Source organism: Cricetulus griseus, chromosome 2, assembly GCF_003668045.3.
Source record: "Cricetulus griseus strain 17A/GY chromosome 2, alternate assembly CriGri-PICRH-1.0, whole genome shotgun sequence".
NCBI classification, from domain to species: Eukaryota; Metazoa; Chordata; class Mammalia; order Rodentia; family Cricetidae; genus Cricetulus; species Cricetulus griseus.
This window is the reverse complement of record NC_048595.1, coordinates 98225289-98252998: the sequence shown is the minus strand read 5'-3', so window position 1 is coordinate 98252998 and position 27710 is coordinate 98225289. Positions and strand designations below refer to the sequence as shown.

General features: G+C 45.6%; 1 pseudogene; it reads right to left on the bottom strand.

Annotated features, from left to right (window-relative positions):
- LOC118238170 overlaps positions 1–27710 on the bottom strand; it is a 36299-nt pseudogene that overhangs the window by 6813 nt on the left and 1776 nt on the right.

Sequence of the window (27710 nt, the reverse complement as noted above, 5' to 3'; positions counted from 1 at the left end):
GCAACATGGCAAATTTTCAAAATCCTGAATGGAAAGAGCTTCAGAGAAATTCATCTGATGTAACAGCACTCCTTTCCCCGAGCTTTTGACTTAAGAGAAGACAGATGTGCAGGCAGATGAGACATGCTGTATTTCCTGTCCACAGTATCCAGAATATGGACCAGGTGTAGGCTACAGCCTCTTAACCTTCCCTAACAACCCATTCCCCACTAAAACACCCACCCCACAACTAATTTAGACACCAATATGTTAAGTTGATGAGTTACTTCTTTACAGTGTTCTTAGTTGCAAATGCAGAGTTCAGAAGGATGGCATACAGCTGTATCACCCAGAATGCACATGAACTCATCTTAGATAATAAGAATGGTCAGGCCTGGTTAGTATTTGGATGGGAAAATTCAGAAGGATGGGAAAGGAAAAGCAATCAGAAAGAAGAGGGAGGGATGCTTTTTATTTCCTCTTAAGATAATCAAGCCGTTACCTGGAGTCTGTGCACTCTCTGGTTTTCCTGGGAAAAGAACATCAAACTCAGGCTGCACAAGACTCCCAGGCACCTGTTCCAGTGCTGTTTCTTTTTTGGCAGCTGGTCAGCTTGGAAAGCAATGTCTGTCTGGAGCTACATGCCTTTCCGCCTCCTTCCTCTCTGGGGTCAGAGAACTTTTTTTGTATATGGGGCAGGAAGAATTGATTGTTTCTTTCTGAGGCTCATTTCTGGGGAGTTTCTGTGCTTAGCTTTTTCACAAAAGCCATATAATAATAAAAGTGAGAGCATGCCTTGTCTTATGCCAAAAACCTACATTCACACATACTTAAAGAGTATTTTAGCTGTCAGTCACAGACCCACAAGGACCACCAGCTGGTGAAGCACACCCTTTATCTGGCCCAGGAATTCCCCTAGCACACCCAGTGATCTGCTTGGACCTGACCTTCCGCCAAGCACTGTGATCCCCCTTAGTTAACTCTAATTATTAGAAAGTTTTTTGTTATGTTGAGCCAAAAATCTTCCTTCAGCAATGATTGCCCTGTTGCCTTGATTCTACTCTTTGAGCCCACCTCCCACCCCCCAAATCCATTTCTTCTTCCCTACAATAGCCATGTAGGCTATTTAGATATTCAGAGTCTGGGATCAGACCCCCAAGTCTTCATTTCTTCTGGCAAAGTATCTTAGATTATCTGGTGCCCTGCAAGGACTAAGGTAGGACACAGCTGTGCAGGGGTCTGCTGAGCCCAGGACCAAAGGTGCTGTCACCTTACTTCAGGATCTATATTTGTGTTATTATACTGGAGTTAGAGTCAGAGCCTGGCAGCCCCAAGCAAGCAAGGCTAGGCCACTTGTCCTAAAACACCAATTACAGAGACAAGGTACTGGGAAAACCGATAAAATATTCAGTATTAACTGGCCCAGTGACCCCACCTCCACCCCCACCCCAACCAAGCCCATCATTGGAGCACTTATATGGGCTTTAGGTTTAAATAAAGGAAGAATTGGAGCATGGGGCAAGAAGTATTCGTGGTTAAATAATCCTGGTTTAGGGGTGGTTTCAGTGGCCACAGCTTTGGTCTTGCAAGGGTGTCCGAAGAACTTCATATTGATTGAGAGGACTAGTTGGGTGATCCAGGGTGTTGCCCTACCCTCATGGATCACGTCCTCAGTTGGGAGGTAGACTGTCCCTTAAAGTTCTCTTGTTCTCATAATCCAATGTGACTCCAAAGGAAAAAAGGACAATGACTTGTCTCCAACCTCTTTGAGTGGTTAACACTTCCCAGCCAAGCAGGTGACCCACAGTGAAGGAGACAGGCACAAAGTGAAGGCCTTTATCCTGCTTTTAGTTTTCTTGTGGGCTCCATGCTGAGTAGAAAAGCAGCTTCTAAGTATTTAGAACCAGTGGCTGACACTGGGTGGCCTGGGCAGCCTGACACTGGGACTCAGAGCCTTCTCTGGAGGCTTCTGAGGTTCCGTATTAGTTACCTGTGGATGCTCTAACACCATCCCGCTGTGGCTTTTAAAGCTGTAGAGATCTACAGAAGCTCCCAAATGCAAAACAAGGTGTTGACATTGCTGCCTTCTGTGTGGAGGCTGGACCAGAAGTGGGGGCGGAGCAGGGAGAAGTAGCCTTCCTTTGTTTTTCAACTTGCAGTAGCTGTTGTTATTTTTTTGTTGGTTTGTTTTGGTTTTTTGAAACAGGGTTTCTCTGTGTAGCCCTGGCTGTCCTGGAATTCACTCTGCAGACCAGTCTGGCCTTGAATTTAAAGAGATCAGCCAGCCTCTGCCTCTGCAGTGCTGGATTAAAGGCGTGTCCCACTAACACCCAGCTGTTGCATTTCTTCACTGGAGGATTCCTGTCTCTGACTCCCTGACTTCTCTTCTGCTTTCCGTGTCAGTTCTCTCTCTGCTTTGCTCTTAGAAGGACATCCATGATGTCCTGGGCCATCCAGGTAGGCTGCTCACCTAAAGCCCAGTAATGAAATTCTATGTTGAAAAAATCTTTTGTTCCCAAATAAGAGCATACTGACAGATTCCTTCATTTGAGATTTGCACAGATTTCTTCTAAGGGATGCAGATTTCACTCAGCCCTTGGCTCTCTATTTTACCTATATCCTTTTGTTTGTTTGAGAAATTTTTCTTTTCTTTTTTCTTTCTCGAGACAGGGTTGCTCTGTGTTAACAGAACTGTATGTTCTACAACTCACTTTGTAGACAAGGCTGGCTTCTAACTCACAGAAATTGTCCACCACTGCCTCCCTAGTACTGGGATTAAAGGTGTGTGACACCACCAACCAAGCCCCCCAGCGGGAAATTTTTTAATTACATGGTGTGTGTGTGTGTGTATGTGTGTGTGTGTGTGTGTGTGTGTGTGTGTGTGTGTGTGTGCGCGCGTGTTAGCTGCATGAATCTGCACCACATGCATGTCATACCTGGTGCCCTCTGTGAGCCACCATGTGGCACTGGGAATTGAACCCAGGTCCTCTAGAAGAGCTGCCAGTGCTCTTAATTACAACCACAGAGTCAATCTCTCTAGCCTATAGAGGAGATATGTGGATATATATATGGGGGTTGGGTTGCTATGTAGACCAGGCTAGCCTCAAAGTTTTGATCCTCCTATCCTTACTAGTGCTGAGATTATAGGAATGTTCCACAATGTCACCCCTGGCCTCCGTTTTCCAGTCCCCATGTTTTCATTCTCTCCATTCCTTCAGCTTCTTGGCTGCTGTTCTACTGGGTGCTGGTGCTGTTCTGATCATCCCTCTCCCTGTTTTGGGGGTGGGGCCTCTGAGAATTAGACTCTCCAGAGAAGTGCAGGTCTTTCTGGTCCATGCCCTCATTTCACTGGCATGCTCCAGCTTGTTGGTGGAGTTTTATCAATGGGAAGAAGCTGCTGCTGTTAAAATATTCATCAGCAGGTCTTAGACTTACAGATGTCCCCCAGTAAGTGTTCTATGGATGGGGAATCTTATGTCCTTGTGCCTTCCTCCAATTTAGTCCTTATTGAACTTGAAGAAAATCATTTGTTTTTCTCAGGGCCCATATACATTTATTTCTACGAAACAAAACAAAACCAGGAAGTTTTTGTTGGCAGCCCTGAAAAGAATGTTGTTAGTGTGAGCTCCCTTCCCCTTCACAAACTCCATGCAAAGTCCTATGGTCTTTGAAATGTGATTCACCATCTGCTGCTGGCTTCTGGGCTCATGTGGCAGTCTAGAGCACCCCAAAGCCTTGGGGGCAAGCAGGAGTGGTGGGGTTTATATGCAGTTAGCAGAGCTGAGGGAGAACAGGAGGCAGGATGGGGGCCTCACTGGGCCTATAGTCTGAGCAGATCCAGTTTCTGCTTAGTGCTCTCCCCTTTGCTCCCAAGGTTCCAGCCTCACATTTTCCCAAAGCACCCTCCATGGCTGCTACTCCATTCCCAGTTCACCCATGCTTTGCCAAAGAAGGTCTGTGCAGGCCAGGAAGTCGGGGAGCAGGGAGGGAGGAGACAAATGAATCATTCAAGTCCCACCTCACCTGCAGCTGATAGTCATTTGGCTCTGGGCAAGGTGCTAACCCTTACAGAGACCCTTGGGCGTGCCTTGGGGGAAGATCTTGAAAGACTTCCAGAAGGGACTGGCATTTGAACCAAGCCTCCTTGGGTGAGTAAGACATTTAGAGAAAGAAGCAAAGCAGAACTGTGTATTCAAAGGAATTGAGCTACAGCCTCACCAGGAACCCAGGGGATGTCCAGGGCTCATGGGTGATGCCCAGGGGCCAGGGTGATGTCCAGGGGCTAGGATGATGGGCCATAGCTGGATCTTAAGAATCTCAGGTTTGAAGGAGGCCTTAGGTTTGTGTGGTAAGAAAGATATTCACAGGGAGCTGCTTGGAACCTGGGTAGGAGCTGGGCGGAGATCTGTTCTGGTTTTGCTTGATGGGTTTAGAGGATGATGACTTTCCATTTTGACAAGCCTTGTTTGCAGTAGCTGCTTTGAGACATCTTCATTTTACCCATGTCTGGGATGGGATGCCTTTACAGGGCAGAGGGAACCTCCCCTTCTGCCCCTTCCCAGTCAAGATGACATTCCCAGAATTGCTTCCTTACAGGGGATTTCTATATAGCCTGTCCCAGTTTTGGAGGGGTCTTCTCCCAGATAGGCACTGAGCCCTCCTTCCAGTTCATTCTGGAGGTTAGAAGCTAAGCACTCCAGGGCACAGTGAACTGTGTTGACTGAAGAAATGAATGAATGATGGTGTGTATGACTGCTGGTGTAGTTGCGTCTGTCTGGCTTCCTGCCATTCCATTGCTCTTTTTATGGCCACTAGGTATGTTGCATAAGAGCAGATGTGGGCCTCTGGGGTTTTGCGAGGTATACCTGGAGTCAGTTTGCTTTGTCAAGCAAGTGCTGGCAAGAACTCAGGTGGTACTTAACTGCTCCAGACTCTCAGAGGATGGAGAAGTCACAGCTTCCAGCATTCTAAGCTATGCCTTGTTGTCCTGGACATGCCACATGGTCCACCTGGCTCTTTTTAGTGCCCTTTAACCTTCATTCTGGAGTCTGGAGGTCTATGTGATACAGGGAAAAGTACATGGACTTAGGACTCCATCAGGCCAGCTTTCTCTGGCTTCATGAATGGGCCCACTATGTAGCTGCTCATTTTTATGATTATCAGGGCATGTTAAAATTGTAGAAAAGACGAGTCAGTCAGGGCTTTCCTCCCTTTTCTATTACCTGAAGAACTATCGTGGAGAAGAGAGACAAGACAAATTTGGTTTGCAGGGCATGATGGCTCATGCCCAGGCTCTAGACTTTTTTTTTTTTTTTTTTTTTTTTTTTTTTTTTTGTTTTGTTTTTGCCCTGAGACAGGGTTTCTCTGTGTAAAAGCCTGTCCTGGAACTTGCTCTGTAGACCAGGCTGTCCTTGAACTCACAGAGATCCACTTACCTCTGCCTCCTGAGTGCTGGAATTAAAGACGAGCGCCACCACTGCCTGGCTTAGGCTCCTGATTTCAGCCCAATGCATTGGTGATATTTTGGGGATTTATTCTTTTGTTGTTGTTGTTTTGTTTTTCTGAGATAGTAGTCCTGTTTACCATTCATTTTTCTTCAGTCAACACAGTTTCCTGAGTCTGTGCCCTGGAGTGCTTAGCTTCTCCCAGAATAAGCTAGATGGAGGGCTGGTGCCTACCTGGGAGAAGGTCCCAGGAAAACGGGACAGGTGATATAGAAATCCCCTGTGACCAAGCGATCCTGAGACTGTCCTGTAGTTTTCTATATAGCCCTGGCTTCCCTGGGAGTCTCTGTAGACCAGGCTGGCCTTGAATTCACGGATCCTCCTGCCTCCACCTCCCAGGTGCCTGGATTTTATTTTTTCACCAGTTGGTTGTCATCAACTTCTGTGAATTTGGACAGTGCTTCCCTGGCTGGACCCAGGTGACTTCTGGTCCTTGCAACATTGACACTGCATTTAATGCCTCAACCCACTACCTGGAGAGTTAGTTCTTCTGGGCCTGAGGAACTGTGGAGGTGGGACAGTTCTTTGTTTTGTAGCAGTCACTGGGGGAAAAAAAAGAAACCCAGCACCTTAGCCTGAGGCTCTCTATAGTAGGGATGAATCCCTAGCCCAGGGAATCTGATGAATTTGGGGAACATTCAGCCTTTTGGCCCTTGGGGAAGAATTACCTAGACCTGTTTGCTGCCTTCATGAAAACATGAATGGGAAAGATTGAATTTTTGCCCTGAACTGGAATTGTCAGTGTGGAAAATCCCAGCAGAGATGGCTTGTGTTAGGGGCTTTTCTTCTTCCGACATCCTGCAAAGGAAAAAAAAAAATCCGTATTTCTAGAATTGATTGACCTTTGTGCACAGAGACTCTTGGGATATGTAACTCGACTGAACAAGTGCAGCTGTGTGTCTGAGAACTGGCTGTGTAGATGCAAAAGCATACCTGAAGAAAATTATTCCACCTTTTAATATGATTGTGTTCGGAAACTAATTTTCAAAGACAGTTTCAATTTTCCCAGCTGTCTGGGCAACAGATCCACATAGTCTGTGTCCAGGCATCACCTCTCTTGTATTTATTCTGCTCAACTTAATTTGGTTAGATTCTATACACTTTTTTTTCCCAACTTTTTTATTTGAATTAGAAACAGGATTGTTTTACATGACAATCCCAGTTCCTTTCTCCCACCCGTCCTCCCCTACCGCGCCACCCCCCCATTCTATACACTTTTATAGATTGCCTATTATGTAAATTCAGTCGGATGTTGAGAGCTTCAGGGTATGAGAGAATATATCACCAGCTAGCAGTTTTCTTCTCTAGACAGACTCCCAAGACTTGTGCCTGAGTCGTGGAACAGTCCTCTCTCTATTCACTGGGGATTGCTGAGTAGATTGGTATGCCAGCCAGAATTCCTGCCCCAGGCACTGAGGTCTGAGTGGATGGATGCTGAGGAGGGTTCTGTGGGAAGGCTCTTAGATGAATCTGCAGCGGAGATGGGCCAGGCGGGGAATCACAAGTCTGAACTAAGAAAGATGCCTGGGAAGAGAGTGGACCACAGGTGAGGTCTGAGCTAACTTTGCGTCTTGTCTTCAGCCTCTCTCCTCATGCCTTGGTGATGAAAATATCCCCTCCGTGGCTGGTGCTCTATCTAGCAAGCTTCTGGACTTTGCTCTTGTGACCACCTCCCACCCCCACCCCTTTTGCTTAGCCCTGTTTTTCTACCCAAGCTCATTATTGACCCTGCCCTGGCTTCTCATAGCACTCTGGCTATTTCTTCTCTCTTAGCAGGGTGCTAAAAGACCCCACCCCCCTCGTAAGAGATCGCAGTGGGATAAAGAAAAGCTAAATAAAGTGCCCCCCTATATGTCTGGCTGGCCTGCTACAACTGAGAGGCACGGAGGTGAGAATGGGTGTCTGCCTGGTGCAGACCAGTGAGAGACCCCTTTGGAGGAGCAGACCGCCAGCTCTGATGATTAGAAGCACACTGTACAAACACTCTGAAGAATACTCTTGACACATAATCAAAGAACTGCAAGTAAAAGCAGTGACACTCCTTTATTTTCTTGTTTTTGAGAGAATGTCTCATGTAGCCCAGGCTGGCCTCAAACTGTCTATGTAGCTAAGGATGACCTTGACTTCCTCATCCTTCTGCCTTCACTTCTCCAGTGTTGGGCTTACAAGTGTGCACCCACGTGCCTGGTTATATTCAGTGTCAGGATCAAACTCTGGGCCTCGATCATGCTGGACAAGCACTCTACCAACTGGGCTACCTCCCCAGCTACAATGTTACCTTTATACATCTATCAAATTAAAGGACAATGAGCATTTGGGGGAAGTGGCTCTCTTACAGATGGAGGGAATAAGTTTAAGATAACCTCTCTGTCGGGCATTTTGGCTCTGTCAGCTTTCAAAACTCAGCTGGATTTGGTGCATACTCTAATATAAGCACTCTGAGGACATGTGCATGCATCTGTGAGGGTCAGGATCTAATACCATCCTTGGCTACATAGCAAGCTCAAAACCAGCCTGGGCTGTACAGACTATCTCCCCAAACAAAACCAAACAAAAAAGCTCTCTGTGTTATTGTACAGTCTTTCACCTGGTAGGCCAGTCCTAAGAATAACCAGAGCTGTGTTAGGCAAAGATGTCTATCAGCATTGTCTGTAAGACACTGAAAAAGAACCAAGTGTACAGCAATAGGGCATTGCTTCCTACAGGGTGCTTCAACCTATAGGACATTTTAAACTGCGGCAGAATAGTAAAGGCACAGGGGAAACCATGTTATAACTCATCTAAAAGATAAGTTCTCAAGTTATGTTGAAAAATGTGTTTTCATACAAAAAGGAAGGATAATTAGTACCTTGGAGGTTTTAGAGAGTATTTTATTTCTAAAAGATGAAAAATTCCTGCCAGGCACATGTGCTGCTCTTATAATCTGAGAGGGAAGATGATGTTATTTAAGAAGAACAGATACACTTGGGGGAGCATTGTTTGAGCTCAGGCACACTGAAAACCAGCCCAGCGCATCATCTATCTTGCAGATTCCCAGACAGGTAGCATTTTCGAAGGCAGCATGGTCTTGGGTCCATTTGTGTGAGTATTTATAGAAGTGAAAGCTTCGGGCGGGGAGAAAATAGATTGATTTTTTTCCCCTTGAACTTTTGAAATTATTTTCTCCACTCCATTTGTAACTGAACCCACATAGCTATTCTTATTTCTTCCTTTCTTGAGCACTACGTTAGGCCTAAAAATATTAACTGGCTTAGGATGTGGGTTTGCTAAAATAATTCCCCTTGAAGTCTTCATGGGGCCCCCTCATGCTTTGAAATGGGACCCCAAGGAAGACTACCCTCTGACATTTATTTTGCCCTTCTGCTTGATGTGTTTTGACTTTCATTGTCTAGCAACCTTAGACTCTCATGCTGGAGACCAGTCCTGAACGGTTGGGATAATGGGCTCCATCAAGCATAGAAGGAAGGAACTCAGGGGATGTGTAGCAGGTCTGGGCCCTGTGTGCTGGACAGGTTGACGTGGGGGCCATTCTGGCATCACCTTATCCTGTAGACGTAACATTAGTCTGCAGAAAAAGAGACCAGAGCTGGGGAGTATCTCATAAAATATTAATTATAGTGATGCCTTTTGCCACGCATCTTCAGAGAGCTCTGGGCATTTCATAGACATTACCTCATCATTCTTGTGCAAAGTGTTCTCGGGTGAGAAGTTGATGGCAAAGGTTATGATCCTCTATGGGGGCAAAGCATAACAAATATTTTATTGTGTTACTTTATTTATACACAAGTGCTAATTACCCTTCCAGACTTTTGTAATGTGTATTTCTAAATTTTTTTTGGCATTTTATTAGTGTGAGTATGTGCATGTGGAGGTCAGAGGGCAACTTTCAGGAGTTGGTTCTCTCCTCCCATCCTGGGATCTCGGGATCAAACTCGGGTCAGCATACATACCTAGCAAGCACTTTTACCTGCTTTTACTTTTACCATCTCAGTGGCCCAGTTTATTTTGAAACAGGGTCTCCTGTCACCCTGGGTAGGCCTTGAACTCACTGTGTATTCAAGACAGTGACTTTGAGCCTCTGATCCACTTGCCTCCACCACCAAAGTGTTGGGATTACAGGTATGTCCCACCACTCCCAGTTCATGCTGTGCTGGGAATAAGGAGGGCCAGGCAAGCACTCTTCTGAAGGAACTGCATCTCTAGCCCCCTGCCCCCCTCTCCTTTGCGATAGGATCTTACCCTGAAACCTTGGATGTCCTGGAACTCACAATCCTCCTGCCTCAGCCTCCCAAGTATGTCACCACATCTGGCCTCCAAAACAAATATTTTAAATTGTTAAACTTGGGAGTGGTCAGAATAGGCAACCATTGATAAAAGAAAGCAGAAGTGGGTTTTGCTTGGTTTGGTATGTCATTCCTCATGAGTAAAATGCCTTCCCTGCTCTTTCTCCCACTAACACTTACTGAGCAAGGCAGACTGCTGGAGTGATTCTGGGAGAAACATTTAACCTCCTTATTCCACACTTAAGGTGTTTATTGATCTGGCTTCTCTGTGCCAATCCTACCCTCATGCCTCAACCCTACTTCACACACTTTTTGTTTTGTTGTTGTGTTTGTGTTTGTTTTATTGACACAGGGTTTCTCTGTGTATCCCTGGCTGTCCTGGAACTCACTCTGTAGACCAGGCTGGCCTCAAACTCACAGATTTACCTGCCTCTGCCTCCTGAGTGCTGGGATTAGAGGCCTGTGCCACCACTGCCCAGCTACCCTTTGTTCCTTACCACCATGAAATTTGGGTCTTGAGGATAGCCCAACGCCATACCCTAAGTACTTTCTCTTTGCCAGTGTCTTTCTGCCCAGCTTTGCAGGACTTCCTCTCCTATGCTGCAGAGATGGGTTCCCTCCAGCACAGGGCCTCCCTGCCATTTCACTCTACTGTGAGTTCTCCCACAGACTCCTAGACTTCCTACCAGCTCTGGGCCTTGCTGCCTTTCACTTTGTGTATTAGTGGCTCATGTGTGCTCCTTGATGACATTCTCCAGCTGGTTTTTACTGCAGAGGCAGGTTGATTATCTTTATGTCTTTCCTAGCGCCCTGCATACATTCCATATGTAATCGCTTATTAAATAAGAGTGAAATGGCCACAGTTGTAAACTAGAGGTCTGAGGTCTATGCCAAGTCCCAAAGGGTATGAAGGACAGAGGTCACTGATAGAAGCCCACTTGGCCTTATTCCTTCTTTGATCCCATTCACCGCAGCCTGTGCTGCCTGCCTGCCTGCCACAAGCATGCCCATGTCATTCTTCTTTCATGTGTATTAGGTATCTTTCTTCTCTCATGGTGTTAGAAATGAGAGCAGCTTTAACATTACCTTACTTTCTCAATTTTCTATTCTTTCCCCAACTCTGGTGCTAGGCATCCATGATGCTCAGGGTCCTCTGTTTCCTGAGTGCTGGCACAAGGGCTCTGATCATTTTGTGCTCCACCTGGGGCAGGCTGCATGAGGCTGGGCAGGTTATTTAATCTTCCTGTGTCGTCATTTCCCCATCTGTTAAGGGAGGATAATGTGCTTGGGAGTGACCTGCCCCTCAGGGCTCCCGTGAGGCTTAGTGAACTAATGCTGTTGCATTAACGTCAGTCGAAGGTGACTGGACAGAACCAGCTGGGGACCAGGTGTTGGGTCCCCATAGAACTGGTGCATCCTAAGACCTTGGGTGTTATTGTCTGTGTTGCCCTTGGCACAGAGGAAGCCAGTGTGCCAGTCAAGAGCCTCTAAGGTTTCCTCCTCTGGCTGGCTCAAGTGGCTGAGGTCTTGGGGATGACAATGGCATCCGGAGGACTTCCGGGCTTGATGCACTGAGAGAAGCCAGCCTTGTGCTGAGAGCACTGCTGCAGCCCAGCAGCAGCAGCTAGGAGGGCCCAGTCCTGGAAGCAGTGGCGCCTGGGCTGGAGACCGTCCCACTGTGCCCACATGGCCACACTGTCCTTTCCACTCCACCTTATTGATGAGCTTTGGAATTGTCATTGGAACTTACATTCCTCTGGCTGCAGTCCTGGGAATGTTGGCCTTTTATCTCTAAGAACAGCCTGGGAGCAGTGTCCTGGGATGAAGGGAAGGTGTCCTTGTGGAGAAGAGGCGAGGGATCTATGCCTTGGAGTAGCCCCTTCAGCTCAAACTGACTGGTGAGTGGTCATTTCTCACTCTGAAACAAGTCCTGTTTTCCCTGTACAGCAATAAGCATACCAGGGAAACAAATTTAAATGTTTATTTATATTTAAATAAATATCCATTTCAATAGCATGTTTGTTCTCGAGCATTCCTTAAAAATCTATTTGATTTAAGGCCCCTTTTTAGTCCTGATAGACAATATAATTATCAAAGTTTCTTCTCAAGTATGTCTGGTAAATATTTCTTATGTGTGTGCTAGCAAACACTTGTATTGTTAATCATTTGTATATAGATAGCATAATTATTAAATACTTCTGGTACTAAATTGCTCACAGGTTTTCAAAATTATGGGATTGTAGAATGTAAATACCAAGAAAGGGTCTCTCCAGGGTGTGTGTGTGTGTGTGTGTTGTGGGGGTGGAACATAGGTGCCAGGGGACAATTGTGAAGGTCAGAAGACAACTTTCAGGGAGTTGGTTTTCTCCTAACATGATGTGGGTCCCAGGAGTCAAACCCAGGTTGTCAGGCAGCAAGCACCTTTCCCACTGAGCTGTCTTGCCCATTTCGTATAGCACATTGGTGTCCTAATTGGGTTATAAGTGGTCTTGGGTTACACAATGACCTAGTGACAGGACAGGGACAGTTTTTTGTTTTGTTTTGTTTTGTTTTTTGAACCTCTTTCAAGTTCAGAGTCCCCACTCTATTGTATATACCTTTTTAGATATTGTAGACTTTAACCTCTGAACTACATGTAAGATGGGGAAAAAATTCACAGTTTTATTGAACTTTCCCCTACTTCTTGATCTAATTACAGTGAAATTTCTAGTCTCAGAAAGATGGCCCTGCCTTTACCATAGCTGGTTCCCTTGACCTTGAGTCTGTGGTTGACCTGACAATCTGCTCTGTGGGTCCTTGAAGTGTGGCTCCCTTCAGGGCCGTACACCTGTGGTCCAACTGCTTTAGATCTGGAAGCAGGAGGCTCAGGAGTTCAAGGTCCTTATTGGCCACATAGTGGGCTATGTGGATGAACAAAACACAAAAATAAAACAGAGGGGCAGAGAGGTGGGGGGGAGGAAAGAGGGAGGAAGGGGGCTGAAGACTTTGCAGACCTCGTGATGATCATGCTGTGTGGTAACACTTAACAGGAGCTTTTTGGGTGTTTGTTTGTGTTTGTTTTGTTTTCTGAGACAGGGCATGTCTTCCTGGCTGTCCTGGCCCTCACTCTGTAGACCAGACTAGCCTCAAAATCACAGAGATCCCCCTGCCTCTGCCTCCCAAGTGCTGGGATTAAAGGCATTTAACACCATGCCTGGGTGGACAGTAGTTTTGATATGAAGACTTGGGGCTAAGTCAGTGCATTCTAGGCAGAGGGAGAACAGGGCATGGTGTGGGTAATGGCATGCATGGCAGGGATGCTGTGGGTAGTTTTGGGTGGAGGTTATTTAAAGATGATTAGAAGAAAATGAGGCTGGGTAAGTAGGCCAGTACCCAAAGCAGTAGGTTCTTCTTGTATCCACCCAGGAGTCATTCTCCATCCTGGAGGCAGTAGGGAGCCATTGAATGGTTTCTCATAAAGGAGGCCTGAGCAGAACCGTGTTTCCAGTGGGGTTAGCAGCAGTGTGGGGCAGGGGGGAGTGTGAGGGGAGCCTCTTGTTAATCTTGCTCTTTAACTTTTGCCTCAGTGTGTTGATGGATTAGAAATTGTCTTAATGTTTAATTAGGAGGTAATTGCTTTTCTTATGATGGCCATTGGCTTTTGAAAGGGCATAGATTATTGTCTGGGGGGAGGCAGCTCTAATTTTATAATTGGACATGTGCAGGAAAATGGAAACTGCTTAACAGAATGGCTTTGTGGGAAATTACTAGAGCTTCCTTCCTTCTCTTTTTCCTTTTTAACATAGTCTTTTATATGTTTGTGTTTGTTTCACCCAGTAATGATCTGGGGATGCCAGACCCCATAAAATCTACAAGTAGTGCATACTTAAAACTCGGGTTTTTTCACTTTTTCCAACTCTTGTTCGTCTTCCCTCTCACTCAAGACTGATTATCAGAGCGCCTGGATGAAGCTTGTCTTAAAGGCTCTGACACATAGTGGTGGCTATGATAGGAGTGGCTCAGGAGAGAATGTCACGTGCATCATCACTGGTCATATATACCGGGGGAGACTGCTACTGTTGGGCATTATCAGTTTGTGACATTGGCTTTAGTCGTTCAACCAGTATTTACTGAACATCTATCTAGCACTGAAGAGTCCTGTGAACCAGAGAACTATGGAATTAAGGATTATTGTCCAGCAAGTAAATGGTCCGTTCTGAGGGAGGAGGTGCTGGGTACTACAGGAGCACCTCGATTATTCAGAGGTATGAAGTGGATTGTAATTGCCGAGAGTTGGGGACAGAGAGTCATGGGAGTGCCTAATTATGCGTCTGGGGCTTTAGGGGGAGCCATGAAGTGCCCTGAAGTTGATTGTGATGGCAGATACTCAACCCCATGGTTGTGCTGAAAGCAGTGACTTGTGTAATCATAGCTCAATACAGTTGTCTTGAAAAGGTAATCGTTCAGGGATTGTGGCTGTAGCTCAGTGGTAGAGTACCTGCCTAGTGTGTGTAAGGCCCTGGGTTTGAGCCCTAGCCTTACCAAAACAAACAAACAGAACAATAGCAACAACGATGAAATCTACAGGGAAGTCAGCAGTGGGGGGATTATACCCAGCATTGAAAGGTCATTCTGGGAGCAGAACAGGAGGAGCCTAAGCAGGGCTGGAACTCTCTGGAATGTACTGAGAGAGAAGAAAACAGGAGGTTGGAGAGAGAGAGATGGGGCCTGAACAGTCAGAGCCTTGAAGGCTAGAAACAATTATAGCAGCTACCATTTGTGCAGTGCTTCTATGCCAGGCACGGCATGTTCTGAGCACTTACCCAAATTCCTTCCTTCAGCGGCACCACAGCCTTGTGAGGCAGGTGCTGTTATTATCAGCACTTTATCAGCGGGGAGTTAATGTGCCTAGAGTCATCCATCTATGAAGTAGCAGAGCTGAGACAGAAGCCCAGGTCTCACTGCAGATCTCACAGTTAGAACCTAATAAATCGCTCTTAAAGTTGTGGGGTGACAGAGAGTTTTATGCAGGAGATCGTGACAGTCATATGTATGGCTTAGAAGATCTTTCCATGATACGTGGCCTGGATGAGAGATAGAAATACCAAGGTCCGTCCACCTTGGAGGCCATGCCATATCCTCCATGTGCAGGGGTCCACCTCTGAGGCCATGGCAGCTCCACCATGTGCAGGGGTCCACCTCTGAGGCCATGGCAGCTCCACCATGTGCAGGGGTCCACCTCTGAGGCCATGGCAGCTCCACCATGTGCAGGGGTCCACCTCTGAGGCCATGCCAGCTCCAGGGGGTAGTGGAGGTGGGAAGAAGTGGAAGCTCGTGGAAGCATGTTCACAGGAGCTGAGGAGTGGCTGGATTTTGCTATTACTCTGGTTTCTGTTGTTGGTCTTGGCAAGGTTAGAGGAACTCAGACCCAGGGCTGCATGCCTGCTAAGCTGGCACTACCCACCAAGCTACATCCACAATCCCCAAACTATGGTGGATGCCCCGAAGCCTGGGCTCCGGGCTTGGGAAGTAGAGTGGGGAGGGGCTTTTTTTGCAGTTTGTACAGGTACCAAGATCCTGTCCCTGCATGAGCTTGCTAGCATCTGCTTATGACAGAGTAGGTTTAACTTCTGACTTCTCTGCCCATCAGAATCTTAATGGAGGTAGCAGGGCTTTAGAATGTGTCTAGACTTAAGAGCGGATATAAGGGGACAGGAAGAAGGGGTTTGCTGGAGCTCCTTCGAGGTGGTGGTGTAGAATTGGGGTAACCTGAGGTGTGTACCTGCTGCTTCTCAGACTAGAGTGCCTTCACTTGGCACATTTGTACTCTACAGGGAACCTTTGCTACATCCCTTCCTAGAGACCTCTCTGATCCTTAGGTCTCCTTGCTGCACAAACAATAAGAACAGACACTAAAGTACACGTTCCTAGGATTTACTCCCAAAACCAGAAACCCTACAAGTTAGGTCAAATTTGTGTTTCCCCCTTGTCTTTGCCCAGTGCAGCATACGGTTTGGTTCCTCCAGAAGAAAATGGCTTCACAGATTGTGGTCATGTAAGTATAGCCTATGGTTTACAGCCCACACTAAATCAAAGTCTTTGATTTGACAACAGTTTCTGGAATGCTCTATGGTTTCTGGTTAGTAGTATTTAAGAAGTCAAGAAAGAGAGTGTGCGGTGGCATGGCTACTCTGCTGCTGTCAGTCACTCTTTGCTTGTTGTGTGCCTCAGCAGGCATTTAGTTACATGTCCCTTTCCTTCTCCCCATGGGCAAAACTGGGCATGGCTGTGGCTAGAGACAGAGCAGAATGCTTCAGGGGGGCTGGTGTTCTACAGTTCCGGGCCCTGTGGTGTGGGGGATCTGTGATTCCCATTGGCATCCATTCATAGCTGTCGGCGCCGTTCCTACCGGCTGCCATCACCCAACAGCTGACCTGATTCCCTGAATCGTTGGCTGTAAACTGTGCAATTCTACAAGAGGGAGAAGGTTTCCGGGCAGAATACTTAATTAGGGCTTAATTAAGACAGCCAGAGTAACCCTTTGGTCTGAACCTTGTACGGGGTCCTGATTGGCAGATGGCACCTGGCACTCTTGGCTGTGTGTCAGCAATCAGGCCTCATGCAGAGATGAGCCAGACCCATGCTGCCCTGAAGAGTTATTTCCTAGACTCTACAGGATGTTTTAGGCATCCTTTTCCTTGATGATCCCACACTCTTGACTTATGGCTAAGAAATATCTGTGTGTTTTATCTTCTCTAGAGCACAAGGAATTCTTCAAGGGCAGGGACCATGACTGGGTAACCTGGGTCCCCCTGCCCCCAGCACAGGTCCCAGTGAAAGAGGGACTTGACATGAGTGGGATGAGTCACACTGAGGTCCCTTTTAAAATTTGAGATAGCTGAAAACTCTTCAAACTGGAGTCTAAACCCCAGGATATAGACTTGAAAAATGGAGATTAAGACCATGGCCAGTACCTCATCTGTGGGAAGAGTATGGACTTTAGACAAGGGACCACAGAGTAGAACAAAGCCTTGGTGTCACCAACCATGGGGCACAGCCCTGTGAAGCATACCTTGGACCCAGCTCTGGAAGCTATTGTTGATAAACTGTACTGTGATTGTGGCTGGGTTTGATCAGATACGATTGGAAGCCCACCTCACTTCACCTCCTAGGCAGACACATGGCATCATAGCTCAGTCTGCTAGAGTGACAAGCTGTGGCTCTGGAACCCCTCAGTCTGAATTTCCCAAGCAGTGTAGTTGTGGATTTTGGTTTTGGTGTTCATGGTACCAAATGTGCCCAGAGGTGTTTGGAAATTTGCCTGTGCCTAGTAACATCTGATGAATCATTTCACAGTAAAAACAGGTCTAGATTTTAGTCCTCACTACAATTTGGTTGAATTACCCCCAAATGGTTGTCAATACTTCTACTACTAATGAGAATGAAGACATTTGTAATAACGAACATGTCTGTGGAGAAGGAAGATACACCAGACATCACAGGCCATAAAGACCCCTGTGCTGGGAAGTTCCCTGCAGACTTCCATCCCTGCTCGAGGGTATTTTGTGTACCCGTGTAGTATCGAGCCCCACTTAGGGAAGGTCTTGATTTTTGAAATAGTAAGATGCATGACAGAAAATTTACCTTTTGGTCTGGTGGTGGTGGCAGCAGTGCATGCCTTTAATCCCAGCACTCGGGAGGTAGAGGCAGGTGGATCTCTGTGAGTTCAAGGCCAGCTTGGTCTACAGAGTGAGTTCCAGGACAGGCTCCAAAGATACAGAGAAACCCTGACTCGAAAAACCAAACCAAACCAAAAAGGAAAAAGAAATTTACCTTTTATTCATTTTCCCATTTCTCTGTCATCCTCTCTCTCCCTCCCTCCCTCCCTCTCCCTCTCCCTCCCTCTCCCCCTCTCCCCCTCTCCCTCTTTCTCTCTCTCTTCCCCCTCCCTCTCTGTCTTTCTCTCTCTCTCCCTCTTCCTCCCTCTCCCCCCCCCCCCCGTGTGTGTGTGTGTGTGTGTGTGTGTGTGTGTGTGTATTCATGCTTGTGTCCATGTGTGAGCATGTGCATGCACAAATGCATATGGAGGCCAGAGAACGAATTTTAGGAGTCTGTTCTCCCCTTTCATCTTGTGAGTCCCAAGGGTGAAACTCGGGTCTTGAGGTTTGGTGGCAAGTGCCTTTACCTCCTGAGCTCTCTCCAGCCCTAGCGTTTTAATGTGTCTAGTTTGGTGGCATTTAGATATATTCACAGTGTTACCTAATCATTCCTCTTATCTAGTTTAGAGTTTTTATCATTCCCCCAAGTGAATCCTGTACCCATTAAGCAGCATTTTTCAGTTCCTCCCTCTCACCAGGCCTCAGCAGCCACCAGTCTTTCTGTCTCTGTATAGATTTGCTAACTCTGGACATTAAATATAAATTGGAACATACAGTATTTTATCTTTTGTGTCTGGCTTCTTCCAATCCGCATGTTTTCAAGATGTATCCATGCCATAGCATGTATCAGTACTTCATTCTTTTAAGTGGATATGTCATGACATTTTTATCCATTTATTCATTGATGTACTTTTGGGTTATTTCTACCATTAGGCTATTATAAATATTGCTCCATGAACATTAGCGTTCAGGTTTTCATTTGAACATTTGTTTTCCGTGTTTCGGGGTGTATACCAAGGAGGGGACTCACTGTTATTCTAAGTTTAACTTACTGAGAAGGCTCTAAACTGTTGACATCATTTCTTTGAACCTTTGTTCTCCTTAGGCTTCCCTGGTTGCTTGCAGGCCTCCCTGGCTATCTCATCTCTCTGTCTTGCATGGCCTCCGTGTTTCTTCAGCACCTGAAATGACAGTCCCACCTATTCCTCCCTCCTCTGTTCATTCTACCCTGGTGGTGCCCAGTAGGTGCCCTAGCTGTGCATTGCAATCCTAGGGTTCCTTTCGCAGCATGTGTGCACCATTGTGTATTTTACCTAATTCACTGTGGGGTTGGAGAGGCATCCCAGTTCACTGGTGACAGGCTCTGGATAGTTTAAGGTAACTTCCCAGTGGCATGGTTAGTGAGAGTTGGGGTGAGGGAGACTGGGGTGGACCCCTGAGCCCAAATGGAAGGAGGACCGTCATGTTAACACACCAGATGAGAGCATCCGTGCCTATAAAACTGCTTGAAAACTGTAGAGGTCTCCAGCAAGTGGTCCTTCTGTCCCACTCTGAATTAGGTGACGTGTTTCTCTGACTCCTCCAGGCACTGTGAGGATTGTGGTTGCACGGTCCCAGTATCCTCACTCCCCCCTCCTCACTCCTGGTCTATCTGGTATCCTGCTGCTGACCAGTGTTTCTTAAAGGAACATGTAGAAATTAGAGCTGCTCGGGGAGGAAGAATGTAAAGCCGTGGTGTTGGCTTAGGCGTGTTGTGGCTTACCACCTGAGTACAGACTTGACTCAGAGAATTAGGAAAATGGGCAGAAGCCCAGGGCTCTCTGGAGATGGACACGGGAGAACCCACAATGAGATCTCAGAGTAAATGAAATCCATTGTGAAGGTGCTGATACTGATTCCATCTCTGTCCCCCTGGCACTTACGCTTTCTAACCTTTCTAGATTCCTTTATTGTGTAATTGGAGCCCCCCACCAGAATGTATGAGGGGTAGGGTTTCAAGCCCAATGTGTCCCAAGCCTTAGAACAATATCTAGTACAAAGAATATTCTATATTCTGGATTTTCATATGAAAACCCTAAGGATGGCTTGGTAAGAGTGCTTGTGCAAGCATGGAGACCTGGGTTCAAATCCACAGCCCTCACATAAAAAGCCCTACATAGCTGAGTGTGCCTCTAGCTGCAGCTCTGGGGGGATGAAGACGCATACACCTGTAATATAATCATGTTTTCAAAGTTTATTCACACAAACCCTTTACTTTACAGATAGGAAAACTAGGGTTTGGGTGTAAAGGGGTTGACTTGGGTCCTGTGTGCAGCTGGTAACAGCAGGGGCCTGATTACAGATCTTGTATCTCCCAATGGAGAGTGCTCTGTCTCTCACCCAGTGAAGACAAGGGGCTTGGCAGCTGCATGTAATTCAACAGTGACATTTACCTTTGTGTCTGAAAGTTGCCCCAGGGACCCCAGGACAGCTGAGGTGAGGTGCAGCCGCACTGGTATTGGAGTCAGTCCTTTCCCACATCCTTCGCAGGGCTCATTGTCCATCTGATAAGGAGGATGAATTGTGACCAACTTCCCATCGTTCTCTTGGAGTGCCTGGGCCCCATTCCCCCCAAATCACTGTCAGAAAAAAGGCACAGCCTGAGTTCCCATCAATGCTGGCTGCTGCCTTCCTGAGGCTCCCAGAGGGCCATGCAGAAGCCATCTGCAGTGTGCTAGATAAGAAGCTCAGCTCTCTCCAAGATGTGAAATCTGAGGACATGTGATCCCAGGGTACGCTGAACCATCATTTCCAAGAACACTTGTATTTGCACTGTGCAGCACTGAGGATGATTTGGGGTGATGATGCAAATGAATACTTCCTGTTTTAAATTGTTGTGTTTGCATTTTTATGTGAGTAGGGAAAAGGCCAGGTCTGACCAAACCTGTGGTTCAGTGAATATTGCTGTCTAGGGTGCCATTAATGAATGGGAGGGGGCACGGTGTGCCATAGAGTCATTTCCATGTATATTTTGTACTATCAGAACGGTACTCTGGTAGTTTGCTGACAGGGAAAAAGTAACAAGGGCAGTTTGGGATCATCTGTCATTTGGGAATGCTGCCATGGATTGTAGTGGCCCTGGGTGCTTTCTCAAGAGTCATCTCTTGTGTCTCATTTGCACCTGCTCAGCATGAGATGGCTGAGGATGCTGGTGACCAGGACCTAGGATACTCCAACTGTGAGATGGGAAATTAATCGCACAGCTTCTCATCAGCATTAGATGGAAAAGGAGCCCCAGAAAGGTTGCGGAGGAGAGCTGCATCTAACACTCATGCTACTGGGACTAAGGAAACCCAGTGAGCCAGGGTTTTCTTTGTTCCATGGTAAAACTCTTGTTAGGCACCCAAAGTCCTTTTCTTCTTCTCCTTCTCCTTCTCCTTCTCCTCCTTCTCCTTCTCCTTCTCCTTCTTCTTCTTTGGTTTGGCGAATATGGGACCCCAGCTCATTATCCTTCATCAAGCCATGATCACTAATGTGCCAGATCAGCATCAATTGCTTTGTACTAGAGACAGACATACAAAACTGGGTGTGGTGGTGCACACCTGGTCACCCAGATTTGATCCCTAGAACCCAGATGGAGGGGAGGACTGGCCCTTGAAAGTTGTTTCTCTCTCTCTCTCTCTCTCTCTCTCTCTCTCTCTCTCTCTCTCTCTCTCTCTCTCACACACACACACACACACACACACACACACAGTGAAATTAAGAACTTCTTAAAAAGCAAGGAAAAGTTAATATGAGCTTCCCTACAATATTTACTAATAACTTTTTCTTTGGGTTTAGAAGTTTAAATAATTACATTATTTTTATTCTGTTCTTAACCACTGCATTTTAGGCTTCCATGTCCTTGCTATTTATTATTCATCCAACGAACACTCCACGCTACTCAAAACACTCTGCTAGGCTATGCGTGGGTCAAACTCTCCTCCTCCCTTCAGGGAACTAAAAGTTGGAGCGGGACAGGAAACAAGACTGGAATCCTCATGAAGTTAGAAAGCACAGGCAAGGGTGTCGATGAGCCGGGCTCAGCTGGATGGAAGGGCAAGACACTAGACAGCGGTGGTGGGGACCCTGTGAAACTGTCCTGATGTGGTGAGGCTCAAGCTGTGTGCTGAAGGTCAAATCTAATTCGAATTAGTTCCAGAGAAATGGGAGGTCATAGCAGAGGGACAGTGAAGGGCCACAGAGGGAACAAAGAAGCATGGGGATAGAGGATTATGTGACAGAAGTGGAAGCCCTCAGCCGCTTGACGTTCTTTATCCCCCCAGGCCTCAGTTTGTCTTCAAATTAGCACAAGAATCTGTAGGTAAAAACGTTAGTTTCTCCTCATTAGGCTTTGAGAAAGGCTTGTGTGTTGAAGCTTTCATTGCCAGCGGTGGGATTTTGTCTAGTGATTGGGTCCCAAGGGCTCCTACCTAATCAATGAATTAATCCCTTGATGGATTCATGTATTGGCATTATTGGAAGGTGGAACCTATTTGGGCTAAGTAGTCACTGGGGGAGTGCTCTGGAAAGATGTGCTGTGTTCTCAATGAGGTGAACAACGGCCATGTCTTCTACTGTGCCGTTGTTCAGCCTATCCCAAGCCCACAACGATGGAGCCAGCCAATCACAGGCCGGAGACTCTGAGCTCAAACAAACCTTTCTCTTACAACCAATCCCGGGCTGGAGACCTTGAACCCAAACAAACCCTTTCTCTCTCAAGATGTATTTATTCTTGGGTATTTCATCAGAGTCATGGGAAACTAACACATCCGTTTCCCCCCAGATTTGTCATGAGAGCAGTCTTTTGGTAGAAGATAGAGTTATATTTATGCAAAAAAGCTTAGAATTTGGGAATAAGGAGCCCTAGAATAAAAGGAAAATAACAGGATGGTGGCATTTCAGATCTGAAGAGAAATTGCTGGTGGGGTTAGCAGAGGTAAGCAGTAGGCCTTGTGACTTTCACACAGAGAGCAAGCCGGGTGTCCAAGTCTGAGCTCAGGGCTCTCTTCAGGTTCCCCAAATTTTATCTAAGAACCACGTTAAAATAAGCTTTCTCGGGCTGGAGAGATGGCTCAGAGGTTAAGAACACTGACTGCTCTTCCAGAGGTCCTGAGTTCAATTCCCAGCAACCACATGGTGGCTCATAACCATTTATAATGAGATCTGGTGCCCATTTCTGGTGTGCAGATATACATGGAAGCAGAGTGTTGTGTACATAATAAATAAATAAAATCTTTTTTTTAAAAAAAAAATGAGCTTTCTCAGACCCCACCTGACACTGCTGAATCAGTTCTTCCTGGGCTGTGCTTCTCTCGTTTCTTCTTTTTAAAAAAGACTTTAATTTTTTTTTTAATGTGTATGGGTGTTTTGCCTGCATGCTTGTCTGTGTACCATGTGTGTGCCTTGTGCATGTGGAGGGGGCTGGAGTTAGATATGGTTGTGAGCTGCCTTATGAATGCTGGGAACTGAACCGGTTTCTCTGGAAGAGCAGGAAGTGCTGTTAACCTCTGAGCTGTCTCTCCAGCTACCTTCTCATTTCTTGTCCATGTTACATTTACTCCCTAGCAACTTCACCGTTGCAGTGAATATTGTTATTTTGTTTTCTCTTTTAAGCAAAATATTTCTATTTTTCTTTTCGAAATGATATAGAATCGCATGCTGTTTCTATGTTGAGGTTTAAAACAAGGAAATTGGGTTATGTGTAGCAAATGACCTACAGCTTACAATGTAACCATTTATACTATTCTCATTTCTATTTGTAAGATAAAATATATTAATAGTTTTCCTTAAGTTGAAGTTCTATTTCTTAGGATAAATCCAACTTTATTGCAATACATTATTTTTACAATGTGCTGCCATTGGAGTTTGTTGGCAATTTTTAAATTTTAAAACATTTATTAAGAATAGTTTTATAAAGAAGAGGAATAGGTGCAAAGTACATGGCTCTCTCTCCTTTTTGTTGACCCCCTGTTGTTAATTTCTCTGTGGCACGTGCCAGCTCTTAGTGCCACCTCTCACATCCCCTTTGGATGTTTATACCCTCAATTTAATGCCTAATTGCTTTTACACTCAGTCCATCTGTCCATTTGCAAAGTATTTTGAATGGGCATACCTTTTCATACCCTGTTCAATCCATACAGCCAGGAATGGGTTCTGCTGGGGAATCTGGGCATTTAAGGGGTTTATGCAAAAATGGTATGTAGCCAGAGAGGACTAAGCAACCCTGGGCTTGGAAGAATTGCTAGAGAAACTGAGGATGCTTAGAGTGGTCAGAGAAGACCTAAAGGCAACAGGACGTCTGTGTTTGAATCCAGAGGCCAAAGAGGGAGTGGGTGGGTGTGTAGAGAGACAATGTGTCAATGGGCTATACTACTGCAAGAGACCAAGGGAGAGGTGGGGTTCAGCTGTAGGCAAAGACACTTTCGAGCAAGGAGATGGTGCCAGCAGTGAAGGACAGACCCGTCAGAGGCCAGATGATTCTTGGCATTGGGATTGTAGAAGAAATCCTAAATGGTTGGGGATTATCTGCATCTTGCTTTTTTTCCATTAGCCCAGCAGCACAGGCAAATATTAAAGCCATTAGCAGGTCATTCTCTTGACTTTAAATGGTCCTGCTTGGACCTTGCTGATTCAGGGAGCACTTTTAATGGCTTCGTTGATGTAGCCATCTGTCTGGTTTTTAGAGATCCCTAGATGAAGGCATGGGCTTACCCACAGTCCAGATATATAATGCAAATTAATTATTTTAATTAGAGTCATATACATTTATGGAAATCAGTTAGCTAAACTGTATTTGGCAGCAGTTTCACAATCTCTGTAAGTAAATGCTGCAGTTGGGTGACCTTCAGTGAGAAAGGAAGGCTGGTCTTCAGTTCTTGTGGGTATATGTGAGATCTCAGAAAATTCTGCAGTCCTTCAGAGACTGGAACCACATGAGAAATTTCACATCTGTGGTGCTATGGTTACTTCAGAACTTTCAAATACTCCACATAGGATTTTAAACCTAAAACAACAAGTGTCAGCTCTCCTGGCTCCTACATCTAATGGAGCTTCCAATCACATGGCTGAAGGAACTGCAGAAGCTGCCTGGCTCTGACTCCTTGGAAGTGTCTCTTCATATTCCTTTTACAGTCATGTAATTATTCAGCTTCTGCTTAAGTCCCTCATGGACCAGAATCTTAATTCTTAAGAAAACTCATTCCATCCTTGGCTCTCTATAAAGGTCTTGACTGAGTGTGAACTGCAGCTCCTCGCTCTGGCGTTCCCCCATCCCAGAGTCATGGGAACATGTCCTGTCCATAGCAGCCTTTTGGCTAATCGTGAACCCTGATAACACAGGCTACCTCCAGGTTTTGTCTGATAAGAATTTTCAGGTTGCTCTCCTCCCTGTCTTTTCAGGCTGGGAATGGAATCCAGTGACTTGCCTATGTAAGCCTTTGTCCCCCATCCCCAGCCCAGCGTTATCTGATTCTCAGGGAGTTGTCATGTGGCTTGATTTTAAGCCTCCTTCCATCTTAGTTCCTTGAAAGTGTGATGCTCAAAAAAAAAAATACAGTTAATATTTGTATCCTATGACTTGCAAGCCAACTTGATCCCCTAGATGAATTTGTGGAGGCAATTACTTTGGGAATCAATATCCCAGGGACTTCACTGCACATTTACTTTGCTGTCTCTGTATTGTTGGAAATCTAAGGCCTACATTCTTTTTCTTCTGTTGTAAGTATCACAGAAATCTAATGTGAATTAGTCTTTATTATAAGAGTGCCTAGAAGTAAAGAGGGCAGGCATTCCAGTAGAAAACCAGGGGAAAACAGCAGAAACAAAGTCATAAAGCATAACTCTGAACAAGCAGGCCTATGAGAAACATTTAGATGAGCCAGTAACTTAAATCACACTGTAACAGGCCCTTGTGATGCAAGATGAACATGATGTGTTTATAGCTTAAAAATGCAGGGTCAGGAAGCAGAGGCAGGTAGATCTCTGGGTCTGAGGCCAGATAGGGCTGCATAGTGAGACTCTGCCTTAAAAAAAAAAAAAAAAGTACAGGAGTACAACATCTTATTTTTGTGGAAAACAGACTTTAATATATAAAATAATGGATTTCTGTAAACTTAGGTGTAAGTTAGCATAGTGTTAACAGATGTTGATCATGTGACCTCTGGGGTGATGCTTGAAGTGGAATGGGTATTTTGGGTTATTTTAATGTGATAGGGTGATGTTTTCTATATTTTTTTTCAAAGTATGTTTGAAACAATAGCCAGACATAACTTTCTCCATCCTATTAGAATATATTCTTTTTTCTTTCTTTTGTTTTTTGAGACTGGGTTTCTCTGTGTAACAGCCTTAGCTGTCCTGGAACTCGCTCTGTAGCCCAGGCTGGCCTCGAACTCACAGAGATCTGCCTGCCTCTGCCTCCTGAGTGCTGGGATTAAAGGTGTGCACCTGGCCTTAGAACATATTCTTACCATCTGGCCTTAGAACATATTCTTAAAGGATAAGTTTAGTGTTTTTGAGAGTATGAATATTTACTTTTCACCTTCTGCATTACTCAGAATATAAACATTTAAAATTGTTTCAGTTATTTTTCCTTTATGGGATGTGTTTTGCCTGCATATATGTCTTTGTGCCACATGTGTATGCTTGCAGAGGCCAGAAGAGGGCGTCAGATTCCCTCAAACTGGAGTTCTAGACAGGTGTAAGTTGTCATGTGGGTGTGAGGAACCAAACCTGGATCCTCTGGAGGAGCAGCCAGTGCTCTTAACAGCTGAGCCCCCAGAGTATAAATATTTGGGTCAAGAGTTCACTGTTTTCATCATGTTGATAGTTAAAAAATAATGCTTATAAATCCTTTTCTGGCAGGAGTGTGGATTGGTGCTTTCTTGGAAGCAATATAGACTTAAGATATGCCAGCAGGGCATGGTGGCACAAACCTTTAATCCCAACACTTGGGAGGGAGAGGCAGGTGGATCTCTACGAGTTCTAGGTCAGCCCTGTGTACATAGTTCCAGGACAGCCAGGGCTACATAGAAAGACCCTTTCTCAAGCAACAACAAACACAAAGAATATATGCTTAAAGAATTTCACTGTGGGGCTGGAGAGATGGCTCAGAGGTTAAGAGCACTGACTGCTCTTCCAGAGGTCCTGAGTTCAATTCCCAGCAACCACATGGTGGCTCACAACCATCCATTATGAGATCTGCTGCCTTCTTCTGGTGTGCAGATATTCATGGAAGCAGAATGTTGTATACTAATAAATAAAAAATCTTAAAAAAAAAGAATTTCACTGTTAGATAATTATCCCAAGAAAATATCTGGTAAGTGGCCATTTGCCAAGATAAGGTTTCCATTGCAAAGTTCTGTGTATGTGTATGTATGTGTGTCCATGAATGTACACGTATATGCATATGGATAGCTGAGATCATATGTGTACGTGCACACTTGTGCAGTTGCCCTTGGAGCTGGAGTTACAAGTGATTGTAATCCTACCTATGTGCATGCTAGAGACTGAACTCAGGTCCTCTGCAAGAGCAGCAGGCCTTTGTAATGTGAGCTTTAAGCCTAATGCCATTTTTATTAGCAATTTTTATGTTTGATCTATTTTTCCTACCAAATGTTTAGAAGATATTTCCTGTTTCTACTTTTCAAAATTTTGTCTGGTATAGTTACCTGTACCTTTATTGTTAGCACTTGAAGACAGAGGCAGGTGGATCTCTTGTGAATTCCAAGCCAGCCAGGGATACATAGTGAGACCCTGCCTAAAAAGATAAAGTAAAAAATGTATAGTGTTGTTCCATGCTGTTTTTCATTCTTTTTACAAGATGGCTCTGAGGGTGGGGTGGGGAGAGTTTCACTGTATAGATTAGGCCGGCCTCAACCTCATGACCCTTGCCTCTCTGCCTCTGCCTCCCCATTAGATCACGCAGGTGTGATCCATCAGCTGCCCTTGCTTTGGTAGATATCCTCAAGCTGGAAATTTGGGTTCTTTTTGAAAAACTTTATTGAATTATTTGGTAGGTGCCTTAGTCATTGTTCTTTTGCTTTGAAGAGACATCATGACCAAGGCAACTCTTATTGGGGTTGGCTTACAGTTAGAGGTTCAGTTCATTATCATCATGGTGGCACACAGGCAGACATGGGGCTGGAGAAGTAGCTGAGAGTTTTACATCTGGATCTGAAGGCAGCAGGAAGAAAGTGATACTAGGCCTGGCTTAGGCTTTTGAAACCTCAAAGCCCACCTCCATTGACATACTTTCTCCAGTAAGGCCACACCTACTCCAACAAGGCCAC